The 14,372-nt window shown below is 35.5% G+C and overlaps 1 protein-coding gene across 1 annotated transcript in view; it reads left to right on the top strand.

Moving 5' to 3' along the window:
- Window positions 1-14,372, top strand: part of SKAP2 (src kinase associated phosphoprotein 2) — a 167,746-nt gene that overhangs the window by 19,343 nt on the left and 134,031 nt on the right. The window lies entirely within an intron of this gene.

The following is a 14,372-nucleotide window of genomic DNA, read 5'->3' as shown; positions in this document are numbered from 1 at the left end:
TTCACATAGACGTAGAAATGAATAATGCCTTCTGCTACTATATGATGATCAAACTGTGCAGTTCCATCTCTAAATACAATTGCTGAATGAAAATATGCTTCCTGCAACAGAGCACTCCACATTTTATGTTACCCAGATTATTCCCTTTGGAAACATAAATTGCTTTTATGAGGTATAAAATTATGTCTATCGCAGAACAGGGATAAGTCAAGTACATGCATAAGTGATAAACATTCTAACCACTGATTCAGAACAACACAATCTTTTTTTTATATTCAGAACTTTGTACAATGTGTAGCAATAATAATCATGTCCATTTTATGTTGAATTATACATTTTGGCAAACATTTAATTTCTATTTTTAAAGGAAGAAATTTCTTTCTCTTATATTCCCTATTTTTTAAAAAGATGCACATTTCCCTTCAGTCACTACCTGAAACAGCATTACCCTTTCTAATATGATCTTCAAAAGCATTTCTACTAGAAAATGTTTTATAATTGATGAAATAATATTTTTAGGCGAAACAATGAATTATTATTTGAGTTGAACTATTTTTCAGACACCTTACAATAATTTTTTTTGCTTCTCTGTAAAGTGTTGGTAGATAGAAATGAGTATGTGTGTGTGTGTATACATATACAGAGACAGAATATTTATACTCAAGAGAATATATATATATACGCATACACATGTACACACACAGAATATATTTATAGAATATGTATACTCAGAGCTTCTCAAAATAGCATAAATATTTTGATGTGCAAGGGAGCATTATGTACATTCTTAAAAAAATTGCAACGTAAAAAATCCAACAATTAAATATCTCTGAGAGCCAGTGATTTGTTAAAAAAAGCAAATTGTTTTTAAATTATAGTGCATTTACATAATTATTGTGTTTTCTTTCTTATGAGTAAATAATTTATCATATGTTTGTTTTTCATAACCAAATGTACAGGACATATATTAATAGCATGAAAAAGATTTATTGTTAAAAAGTTACATTATCAATATTTGAATATTATCTGATAACTTGCATTTGTGTATAACATTAATTTTTTGTTAAATATTGGTGCATTTTCATTAGTGTTTTAGTAATTCTTAAGCAGATTGAAAATTTAACTTTTAGTATCGTTCATTTTTGGTATATAAATAATACCATTTTTGATAGTTTTATACTTTCTATGAATATTATAAATTAATTTTAAAGCTATCATTTGGACTTTTAATTTCCACTCTAAAATACTATCTAGTCATATCAGTTTTTCTCCCTGCAACTTAGATTTTGTATGTGTTCTCTTTCCTTGGCTGAATAAATTTTCCTTCATTATGTGACCTGAGTCTAATGATATATTAATTATAAAGAGATAATGCATTTAACAATAAGTATAACCAAATTAGCACAGGTCACCAAAAGGCCTTTTGTCAAATCAGATTGTTGTTTTGTCCTTTTGACTTTTACCTTATGGTAGGCACTAACAAAGTACTTGAACTTTGATGGATTATAAACTCTAAACATGATATGTATTTTTCATAATGCTAATGTAATTTTCAAGGTACTGAAAAGGTCAAACCTGAACATCTCTGTGTGCATTCTAAGTCCGTCTTTCCCTTTAATATTTCTTTTTCTCTGTTCCTCTGGTTCAAAAGTTCACTCAGTTCCCAAATGGGTACCTAATTTTCCAGTTATTCCCTCAAGCCATATGTGTTTTGGTTTCTTTATGGTTTATTAGGTACTGTAGGAAAGTAGCATAAGTTATATCTTCTAATGAAATTCAAGCACACTTCAGTGATGCTTCGACTTGATTGCTGATAGCAATTAAATCACAGCCAAGGAGAATAATGCATAATCTCACAAGGTCCAGACACCCTATAGAAATTGAAAGGAGATGAAAACAGAAAACAAAAACAAAGTCTCTAAACCCTGCCAGACACACTGTTTCCAGCCTGCCTTTTTTTTTTTTTTTATTGGCTAACTGCCTGATTGATAGCAAAATCATAACTTGCTGCATACTAACAGGCAGAGTTCACTTGTAGGTTATTGTGAGCTGATAAAGGGTTAGATGGAGTTTTGATTTTCGCATTGGACCTTGGTACACCAGATTAATGGATTTTCAATGAGAGACTAGAGTAGCCACAGCTTTGTCAGAGAAACAGATGGAGATTCTATAGTCATGTCTACTCATTAATACTAGTTGCCTGAAAGGTGTGCTGCTTCTCTATACAAAAGAGTTGATATAATTGATTTTTGAGTGGTGCATTGAAAAAAAGTACCCTATTGATGACTAGAATTGTAACATAGATGGTGACAGATTTTTGTATAGCTTGTAGCGTAAAAACATTGTACTTTGTAATTTTTTCCTTCTCTCTCTTTGGAAACATTTTTTATTTTTATTTTTTTGAGGGGAAATACATTTTAAGATCAATTGCAAAAAAGGAGAGAATGACATGCTAAATTACCTTTTAAGAAAAAGAGGAAGAGCCTGTATTTTATTTATAAATAATTGCATGACTGTTGTTAGTTTCATTTTGGTATGGTAATATTTATAAAAAATCATACTTATTAGAAATTTCATTTTATTAGCTTTGTGCTTCATTTTTTTCTGGAAAATTTAAAACAAATCATAATGGTTTCTAGACTATTATAGATCACTGTTAGAAGTTTTATGCTATTGTGTGATTGGGTATATTGAAGTGTTAATATAAATGGTGCATGTCAGTAATCAGATAAAATTAGAGATAATGAAACTCAAACCTTAAAGAAGAATATCCCTTATACACATGTTAGAATGTTTGTTTGGGCACTAAGGTGGTAGATGCAGAGTAGCCTTAAGACACTATATGTAATGACTTAGGTTTTCATTTTTCTATTTTGAAATCATTTCTCATTCATTTTCATCATTTGTGAAAGAAAGCTTCTAACCATATAGCTTTGTGGAAAGTCCCTGAGGTAAGGTGAAAGGATTCAGTGAGCTAGAAGACATATATTGGCTCTTCCCGTCGATGATGGGTCAAAGGATCCCAGTGGACATTTGTTACAAATCTGATTCAGTCCTAGACCATAATCACTTTGTGGATAAGAATCTGGAACCTCTAGGGTGTGAATACAGGAAGGCTAAAATGAAGCTAAGGATATAAAACAGTCATTTATTGTCCCAGTATCTTCCTAACTAAAAATTTCCAAGTAACATAGTTTGCTGAAAACTGTGGACATTGCAAGGACATAGGTTTATATGAAACAATATTGGTTTAGGAATGAAACTATTTTTTAAAGCTTGGGGATTAAGAAAAAAGGCTAAACTGTTTTGATCATAATTAATAATATTAAATAATGATTTTTTTTCTTTTGTCGTATAGTTCTCTTTAAGAAAATCTAGTGTATGAAAATTTGGATTTTTAAAACTTATAAATCACTTATTCCAAAGGATTGCTTTAAAAAGGATCTCCAGGATGCCTATAAATAATAAACTTTCACAATGCATCTAAAACGGGCTTACATATAAACCCATCCACATGCATAAACGTAAATTTAATGTGCAAATTTTTACACATTACACATTAAACTTTTGAGAAAGATAGTTTTTTGTGTAGAATTAGGTATAGCACTAATCAGTCCTTATAAAAGCCAGGCGATAGATGCTTTACTTTCCTTTGGGTTCCAGTAGAATATGAAACAATGTTTAAAACCAGAAAAAAAAACAAAGATTCTTTCAGTAACTTGCCATTTAGGGTAGGTGTTTTTCCTCCCATGGTATCATGTGGTTTTTGATACTTAAAATCATATTTTTGTATTTTATTCTGAGAATTTAGATGAGTTTGCAACTTGCATATTTCTTTGTGTACATAAGATATATTATTATTGCACTTGTGAGTTTTTTTTACTTTTTTGATTATTTCAATGTACCATATTGTTAGCTTGTATGTATTATAACAGTATAAGAACAGTGATTATTTTAGTCCTTCTGTAATGTGTCTAGCATAGCTTCAAGTACTTTGGTAGAAGTGAGGGGTTATAGTTTGGGGAAATAATAAAAAGTAGAAGACATATTTTTAACACTCCAGGTACGTATTGTGTGATTGGAGATATAAAGTACACAAATGTGAAATATTTTTATGATCCAAAGGTGTATATAAATAAATAAAAACACGTAGCCACTGAGAATCTTCTTTCTCAGTTTTATGCCATTGAATGGGAAAATAGATCACCATACTAGAAAGTGGGCAAAAAAGACTATACCAAAGTGGGCTAGATAAGAAAGATTGCAAAGGTTAATTCAACGTTATGAAAAATAATGCATCTTTAATACAGTGAGTTAGCAGTATTTACACAGTACATGAAGAAGGGAGTAAGTTACCTTGACAGGACAGTAGGGAATTCAAAGATGAATAAGACAAAGTTCCTATTTTCAAGAGACATATAATCTAGATGGAAACAGAAGACAAATACCTAAAATAAGGTAATTAGCAATCTAAGTTATAGTAAGGCAGATTCTGAAAATAGTAGCTAGTGTGTGTTACAATATTCAGTTGATTTGGTCTATACCAAAGCAAATAATTGGTTTCATTGATTTTCCTCCCTAATTTGTTGACTGAACCAGTCATATGTTTTGGCATCATATTGAATAAACCAAAGCATAAACTTTATGCCTACGTTCTGAGAGGTTGTGGAAGGAAAGGGTCTTTTATTTAAGTGAGTTTTGCATGTTTCCTGAGGTTTGCTTGAGAGAAAGTGGGAAAAGATGCTGAAAAGAACATTTGGATAAAGTCCCCAAACTGAGTTTTCATACTGATTGATAATAATTTTGTTGTCAAGGCCAGGTCACTTAGCCTCTCTGGATTTTTATTTTCTGCTCTGTGAAATGAAGAGTTTGGACCAGGTAGTTGCTTAGAAGTTCCCTAGATCTCCAAATGCTTGTGCCCACGTTTCAGAATTAGTAAATTTAATGGTGGTGCAGAGGTGATTTGCCTGGAGAAGATAGGTTTTATGGGTAAAAGCCGGAGGTGATGTAGAATAGGAAGGAGTAGAATTGGTCTTGGAGGTAGGTGGATGGTGGACAGTAGGAGCTGAATACCAAGTTAAGGAGTGTACCTTTGATTTGGTGGTCATTAAGAGATCCCTGAAGCAATATACTGATGTGATGAATGCAAATTTGAGCGAGATTGTCCTGGCAGTTAACTGTAGGATGCATTAAGGCAAAGAGACTGTCTAGTGGAGGCAGCAAGCTAAATGCTTTGCTGCATTATTTATTTTTAATCTTGACAGCCTCTCTGTGGGGTAGATATTATCACTATTTGACAATTGAGGAAACTCAGGGATAGAGAGATTAAATGACTTGCCCAAGGTCATATAGCTACTAAGTGGCGGAACTGAAGTTTGAATTCATGTCTGTCTGACTCAAAGGACCATGCTTTGCTCTCAAAACCACTGTGTTTTGCCCCTTCCCCAGCTGGGATACTGTTGCTTTTGGTTCAGGAGGTGTTGATGAGAGCCAGGGTTAGAGTAGTGGACATTGCACTGAAAAGGAAGAGATTTTCTAGCCCCTTCCTACCCAAAATATGCTCTGTAGACCAACAGCATCATTATCACCTAGGACGTTGTTAGAAATGCTGTATCTCTGTCCCCACCCAAGACCTACTGAATCTGAATTAGCATTTTAACAAGATCCCCAGATACACATTCAAGTTTGAGAAGCTCTGTTCTAGAGATGTTTATCATATTGGCCCTTGCGGCTGAAAGAAGGGTGAGCAAGACTATGCCTTTGCACTTGGGCTGCATGTGCAAATGTGTGAAGAGGCGTGGTGCTAGGCAACGCCTTGAAGTAGGTAAAAAATATCCTTCTGTGTATGCACCTACCTTCACTTCCAGCACTTTTCTGTGGTCCCTCAGCACCCTAATGCTGTGGCTTCCTTGGCTGCACAGGGCCTCTTCCTGAGACTCCTGTCTGTGGGTACTTGTCCCATTTTTGAACCTGTTTCCAGAGCCTCTTCCCTTTCAAATCAAACTCTCAGTTAAGTACGTTGAAAGGCTCTGATAAGTTACTCCTAGGAATATTTGCATTTTAATAGGGGCGATGCCTTAACCCAAAGGAGTTCATTGAAGCTCCACTCACAGATCTTCAGGTATCAGCACCAGGCCAGTGGTAAAGATGTTTTTGGCTGTTGCAGAACATCACATCTCATAAACAGGCTTATCTTTCTTGCTGTGTATACGTGGATTTGGCCTGCAGTCTTTGAGTTTAGAGAAGTTGCAATGTATGGCTTCCTGTTTTCAGTTGTGTCTCCTGAAAAAGGGTGAATTTACAGTTTAGAAATCGAAAAGCAAAAGTTCTTTAGGACAGTGGGCTGACCAATGTGATTGTAAAGGAAGGTGTGCTAACCTGGCGCAGGATTCCAAAGAAAGCTTTCTTCTTCTGAGACAAACACCTTAGAGGTGACTGTGCTGGTGGTTGGGGTAGTGTCTTCAAGGAAGGAAAAGGGATTGAACAATCTTTAGTTAATATTTATCGAGAAATAAGTCTGGCACCAAACCAGATTCTTTCATGTACATTATTTCCTGTAATTGGCTCAAAACTACCCTGTGAGGGAGACAATGTCCATATTTTGCTGTTGTGGAAACCGAGACTCGGAAAGGTTTAGGTCTCTTGACCAGAACATCCAACTCATAAGTAGCAAACTTTAACTCTTTTGGTCCTTCTATGCCATGCTAGTTAAAAAATTAGCTGATTACAGGAGACATGCATGTGGCTGAAAATAAAAAAGAATAGAAGGGTATACAAATTCCGCCCCACCCTTACCCTTAAGTCTGCTCTCCAGAGGCAGCCACTTGTTGCAGTTTCTTCTGTAGTTACCATAATAACTTTGGATACTGTACTTTTATAGTATAGAAGTATACTTGTTTGATCTACCTTGAGCAGTATCTTTTGACTCCCTCTATGATGGATGATTCTTCAAACCTCTCCCTCTTCTGCCTACTGATTTTTTATTTTATTTTTAGTTCTTTTTGTGTTTGCTTTTGACTTTAATAATGTTCTTCTTGTTTTGTAATGTGCCAAGCTCAGACAGTGCCTATTGACTCTTTGTTAATAAAATATGAGTGGGGCCGGCTCGGTGGCATATCGATTGAGTTTGCACGTTCAGCTTTGGTGGCCCTGGGGTTCGCTGGTTCGGATCTTGGGCACGGAACTACTCATTGCTCATCAAGCCATGCTGGGGCGGCTTCCTACATAGAGGAACTGGAAGGACTTACAACTAGGACATACAGCTATGTGCTGGAACTTTGGGGAGAAAAAAGAGAAAGAGGAAGATTGGCAACAGATGTTAGCTCTGGGCCAATCTTCCTCAAAAAAAAAAAAAACATGAAGAAATTAGTACACCAGCTTTCCTTCCATTTCTCTTCCCACTCTTCAATTCCAGTTTGTTAGGGTCTATAACATTTATATTTGATTCTCTAACTCTGAGTCTCTGAGTTGACTGTGCTTTGTCTACAAGTTGGTTTTTAAACATTAGTCTTTTTCCTTCGTGTTATTGGTTTTCCTCAAATGTGTGGAGAGCCTTGGTTATCGATTCATGTTTATGAGTGGAGGACCTGGTGGAATAGTGTAGGTAGCTTGTGTGGGGTTCCTTTGCTTTTGCACATCTGTTACCCTTAAGGCTTTTCCTTTGAATGGGAGGTCTGACTGGGGGTTGTGAGTAAAGTGGGTGAGGCTTGTCTACAGGCACCTTGCCTACAAGGCATCTTAGTGAGGAGCAAAGAGGCAGACTGGGACCCCACAGTTGTCAAAATAAGTAGGACATTCTCAGGGGGAAGTTGAATGCTTTTATTTCATTATAAATATTTCAATAAATATTTTATATTTATTTCATTTCATTCATTTCTATTCATTTTATTTCACTCCTAGTTACAGGTTTTTAATCCTTCTGTCCTTTTTTGGTGTTGGGGTGGGGGCAGTCTGGAACAATCTGAAGCTCTGCTCAGCTTCTCTCTGTTTTAGTTCCCTCCCTGGGAGCCCTCATCAGTGAGCTAGTGCACTTTGTTTAGAGAGTGGAATTCAGGATTTAGTCTGAACACAAATGCCTTTACTGCCAGCTGCTTTTGAGGATGGACCCCATGGTTCTAGCTGCTTTGACTACAAGTTGTTTAATGAGTGACCCTCCTCATCCTCCTGTAACTCTGCTTATACCATCTCTGAGGCTCCTTTGGGAAAACCAGCACTTACTCCTCTTGGTGTCCTCCTGGGCTCTGGTGTCCTCTGCTATGTCTTCATCACTCCAGTCTCATCTGCCTTCCAGCTTGTAGGAATTACTCAAAATTTTTGATCCACTGAAGATACTCTTTCTTGATTACCAGGGTTATTAAGGTTCTATTCTTTAAAAATAAACAAAAAGAATTTCAGGGGAATTTTAGGAGGAAAGGTTGGTGCTCAGTCTATATTCCTTATTTGATGATACCAAGAGGCTGCCTTATCCTAAAATCTTTTCACAACTCATCTATTGGAATCATTCTTTCAGGAAGAAGTATGCTCCTGGCTGCAGGTCAGAGGTAGTCCAGGTAAGTATGTCAATCAGGCCTTAGATATAGTCACTTAGAGTGAGTGCTAGCTTTCTAGAAGAACCTATATGCTTATAAGTAACAGAAAATAACTATCCCTTCCCCTAAAAGAATTGCAGTCTTATTGTGGGTATAAGATATGAATACCTAATAGTTGGAAACCTTATCAGCTTGGTTCAAATATAGAAATGTGTGGCATTGACGCTAAATACTCTAGGAGGTCAGAAAAGGAAGAGGCTTTTGCAAACTGATGTCAGTGAATGTATTATGGAAGAAATTGGAGTTTGAACTAGAACTTAACAAGGATGGGTAGAATTTTAATTAGTAGAGAATGGAAGGGAGAATGCTTTTCAGATAAGCTGAGGGAATGGAGACTGAGGAAATGGAGCTGGAAATGGGCGTAGTTTGAGGAACTGTGAGAAGACTAACATGACTGAGAAAGATTGAAGATTGGGAGATGAGGATTAACAAGGGTGGGTGTGAAAAGCATTGGCTTTGGCCTCACGCCCTAATTTGGCTACTAACTGAGTTGCTCTGGCTGAAGTGCTACCTTTATGAATTGGTTTCTACTTCTTTAAAAAGAATTCCATTATTTTAGGCAGGGTAGAATTTAAGTATCGAGGACTTTAAATGGTGTCATGAGTTGATTCAGTAAGCAAAATGAGTGTTCATTTTAGACTTCTGAGCAAAAGAATGTTATGATGACAAGTATTTTAGAAATATTTAGCTAGTTGTGGAATATAGATGGATTGAATGGGATAAAAACCTGTAGTCTATGAGATAAGAGACCATTCCATTAAGCCAGATGTGATCAGAGACTAGACCAGGATGGGAACAATGAAACTGGAAAGGAAAGGATACATCTGAGGAAGAATGGTCAGGACTTGGTAAGTGGATATGTGTAGAATTTAAAAAAGAGAAAAACATAAATGATGAAAAAATTCTAAATTAGATGACTGGGAGAATTGACTGAAATTTGAAAATTGGGAGAACAGGTTTGGCAAAAGATGAGAATGAGTTTGGGTTTGAAAAGTTGAGTTTGAGGTAACAGTGGACATCCAAACTGCCTAGTAATTATCTAGAAATATGGGAATTGAGCTTAAGTGAGCCTTAGCTTGCCCTTCTCTTTCTAGTTTCATGCCTTTTGGAGCAGATATGGGATAAGACCTACCTAAGTCACCCTAAAAATGAAACACAGTGGTTGAGAATAGGTCTACGATTATACTGCCTGGGTTCAAATACTGGCCTCTTCATCACTTATCTCTGTGACCTCCAGCAAAATTGCTTAACCTATTCGTGTTTCCTCATTTATCAAATGAGGATAATAACACCACCCATATCCTCTGGCTATTATGAAGATTAAGCAAGATAAAGCACGTGCAGAGCTTAGAATACTTCCTGCCGATAGTGAGGGTATATTAAATGCAAGGTATTATTATCCAGCGTATTTTAGGGATTGCCTTGGTTCCTTTCTGTGTGTGACACAGCTGTGTGCCGGAGGTGTTGTCTATCTTCTGTACTATATAACTCATATGTTTCACTGGCTAAGTTGGATTTTGTAGGATTTGCAGTTGGAAGTTTTAGAGATTCACAATACATGATTATTTTTTAAATTGAGTATTCTGTGTTGAAAACTGTTAGTGGTTAAATTTTCTGTAGTAAGTTTATCGTGCCTTTGCCCAGAACCATTCTACCTCTCTGTGCCTTAGCTTTTGCCTATTGAAAATATGAGAATAAAGAAATTTTATACCTGGAAAAATTTTGTGGATGGGTATCATGAGCCCATGGAAGGAGTTATTCATTTTATACAGGAGCTTAATGGCCAAGGACTAAAAAGTTTGTGAACTTTACAGAGTATTTGAATGAGTTTGAACTATATTAGAAGATTCATAAAACTATACATGAAAAAAAAGTGGGGAAAAAAGTGGCCTGAAATTATTAGGAAACAAGGATACCAATCAATGTCTCATTATTCTCATTCAAGAGCCAAGTGGGATAACGTTAAAGACAATAACAGGTCCGAACAGAAAGGGCAGTACACACAACTCAAATGCAGGGCTGGAAAGGCATTAGTAGCAAATAAATGCTCTGTTAATAAATAAATCCAGAGTGGATTAAGGCAAAAATTGTTTTTTATGTTTACAAAGATTAAACATGGAATTCAGTCTTTGGTATCTGCTCACCAAAGTATTTTTTCAAAACCGAGAGTTGATATCAGGGTCCTTGTTTCAATATTTGAGGAAAAATTGGATGCATATGCTATAGATTTAAAAATAATACAGATGCCATTGAAGAAAATGTCTCTGCAAGGAAGGTGTAAGAATCTACTTTAATAAATTATTTTCTTGAGGAGCTTTTTCTCTACATATGAGTGATACCTTGCAGTATAGAATTGGGGGTAAGAGTAAAGCAATTCCTTTATTAAACTTCTAAAAATTATGGCTTTTGAGAACATATGCACTTGTTGAATTAAAAGGGATGACTGATTTTACAGAGTCCATCAATAGTTTGGGTGTAGAGTCTAGGATTCTTAAAATATAATTTTTTTAATAGCCTTATAACGTAAAAATAGAATTTACCCTTTTAAAGTATGCAATTCAGTAGTTTTTAATATATTCACAGGGTTGTGCAAGCCTCACCCCAATCAATTTTAGAACATTTTCATTGCCACTAAAAAACAATGAAATGTACCATGAGCAGTCACTCCCCATTTTCCCCGACTCTGCCCCTCCCTCGTGGGCCTAGGCAACACTGAATCTACTTTCTGTCTCTATCGAGATTTGCCTAATGTGGGCATTTCATATAAATGGAATCATAAAATATGTGGCCTTTTGTGTCTGGCTTCTTTTACTTAGCATAATGTTTTCAAAGTTCATCCATATGGTAGCGTATATCAGTACTTCATTCCCTTTATAGCCTAATAATGCTTCAGTTGTATGGATATACCACATTTGTCCATTCCTCAGTTGATGGATTTTTGAGTTGTTTCTTCTTTTTGGCTATTATTAATAATGGTGCTATGAACATGTGTGTATAAGTTTTTGTGTGAATATGTTTTCATTTCTCTTGGGTATATACCTAGGAGTGGAATTGCTGGGTCATATGGTATCTCTAAGTTTAACTTTTTGAGGAATTGTCAAACTGTTTTCCAAGCACTCTACCATTTAATGTTCCCCTCAGCAGTGCGTGAGGGTTTCCATTTCTCCACATCCTCTTCAACACTTGTTATCGTCTGTCTTTATTTTAGTCATCCTGGTGGGTGTTAAGTGGTATCTCATTATGGTGTTTTTTTTTGTTTTTTTTTTTTATAATTTTATTTATTTTTCCCCCAAAGCCCCAGTAGATAGTTTATGTCATAGTTGCACATCCTTCTAGTTGCTGTATGTGGGACGCGGCCTCAGCATGGCTGGAGAAGCGGTACGTCGGTGCGCGCCCGAGATCCGAACCCCGGGCCGCCAGCAGCGGAGCGCGTGCACTTAACCGCTAAGCCACGGGGCCGGCCCTCATTATGGTTTTGATTTGCATTTCTCTAATGACTAATGATGTTGATCATCTTTTCATGTGCTTGATGGCTATTTGTATATCTTCTTCAGAGAATGCCTACTCAAATCCTTTTCCCATTTTTCAATTGGGCTGTCTTTTTGTTGTTAAGTTCTAAGAGTTCTTTATATATCCTAGTTACCTGTGTCTGGTATATCAGATATATGATTTGTGAATATTTTCTCCAGTTCTGTGGGTTTTCATTTCACTTTCTTGATAGTGTCTTTTGAAGCACAAAAGTTTTTAATTTTGATGAAGTCTGTTTTGTTGATTTTTTTTCTTTTGTTATGCGTGCTTTTGGTGTCATGTCTAAGAAGTCTTTACCTAACTAAAGATTCTTAAGGTGTTCTTAACTCAAGGCTAAGTTATTTCTCAAAATACTGAGTTCTTTTGCTCTAAAGAATTGTGAGATTAATATACTAATTAAAACAGGGATATATTCTGGCCCACCTTTAATATTGCTGCTTAGTGTGTATTTAAAATCTTGTGCAAATGGCAAAAAGTAAATTTCTTGCTGTGCCTTTTCAGCTCAGTGAACTCTTGATTTCTGTAGCCTTTAACATCATTAAAAGTTCTTGCTTTGTGTTGTTGCATGTGATATCACTCCTCTCACTTCTAGCAATATGCCTTTTGAAATGTAAATGCAGTAAGGTTTGTTACATTACAAATATAAATGTATAATCACATGGCTCTTCTTTCATGTCAGTTTTAGTTTAACAAATTATTTCAGAGAACATATAGTCCAAGTAGATGATCTTGTTGTTTTTCTGGCTTTTGGGGCTAGGCTTTTCAGTGTGTGGTTATGGTGGTGGGATCTAAGGGGCGCTGGGATCATCATCTTAGGAAAATTGTTACTGTTTTTAGCTTCCAAAAGGAAAGTTGGTTTGTTTGAATTTGTCTCTTCTCCTTTTTAAGGACATTTTTTTTTCCCTTGTGTCACTCACCAAACTGAGCACTTGCCAGATAGGGGAACTGAGACACAAGCTATGTGAATTGTCTAAGCAGGGCTACTCAGTGTGTGATCTGAAGACTGCTCTGAGTCTGTGATCTATTTGTTACTGGTCTGCAACAACATAAGTACAGCAACTGAGAGTAAGCACTTAGAAATCTTTATAGCATTTTGACATTCCTGCATTATCCAAATATGTGATCATTATTTTTTCAAGTAATTCATATTTATATGTGTATATATATTTTAACCAGAGTATTAATTTCTGATATCTTGGGGGGAAAAAAACTCCTTTACCACAACTAGAAGCATTGATCTAGGGTCAGAGAGAGAATTAATTACAGTAGTCTCGGAACTCTTACCTTCTGATTTTTGGTTGTTTTTTTTGGGGAGTCTTATCTTTCTCTATATCTTCATCCATAGTCATGTTTTAAATATTAGATTCATTTTCACTATGGAGAAATTTTATGGATTCTAATTCCATATTTCTTGTCAAATATGCTTTCAGGTTTCAATGGCATAATCAGATATTTAGTTATATTTTCATGTGAAAGTCCTGAGAGCAGTCTCCAAGTTTGAGTGTTATGAAGCAATGGTGCAGCTTCAAAGCTTTTCATTTGGAATATCTAGAGAAAAGGTTAATGTAATCTGAATACCATCTAGTTCTTTTCCATGCCAAAAAAGCAAAAACAGATGGTGTAATAATTAAAGATTTTATCAGAAAGTAATTTCATCTCAGAGATGTGCTTTTGTGTTGTTTTGTTTAAATGTCTCTAAAAGCTCATCCTTACTTTTTAATACCACCTGTAAGCTTTGCTATTTTGAACATACCCATCACTTCCTTTAACACTAAAGGAGGTTAATAGAAATAATATTTAATATTAAAAAATAGTGAAATTATTACCATGGGGAAAAAGAAATACATATATATTTCTTTCATTGAATGGGACCTGTTTTGGTATTGGTATCCTGGGATCTGTGTCCTGGGATCTATGTATGCTATAAACCTCTAATATGCTTAGAATAAGATTTCTTTGCTAAAAGAAAATGTGTCTTATAGGAGATAAAGAATGGATTTTTTAAATATAAGTAGTAAGAAAGGGTAACAATGTTGTATGTCTTAGGCAGAGTGCTAGATGGAATAAAAGTTTAATTCAACAGATTTTACTGTTTGTTTTGTTAGACTGGGGGGAATAAAATGATTAATAAGACATGTCACTTCTCTAAGGATCTTATAGATTAGTAGAGGAAAGAGACATGTAAATATCAACTCTAATTCAAGGCAGATTGGTGTGATCACTACTGCAAGACATATAGAGGGAGAAAGAAGATGA

The sequence above is a fragment of the Diceros bicornis genome, chromosome 3 (assembly GCF_020826845.1).
Source record: "Diceros bicornis minor isolate mBicDic1 chromosome 3, mDicBic1.mat.cur, whole genome shotgun sequence".
NCBI lineage: Eukaryota > Metazoa > Chordata > Mammalia > Perissodactyla > Rhinocerotidae > Diceros > Diceros bicornis.
The sequence above is the reverse complement of the archived record's forward strand: the minus strand, read 5'-3'. Positions and strand labels throughout refer to the sequence as shown.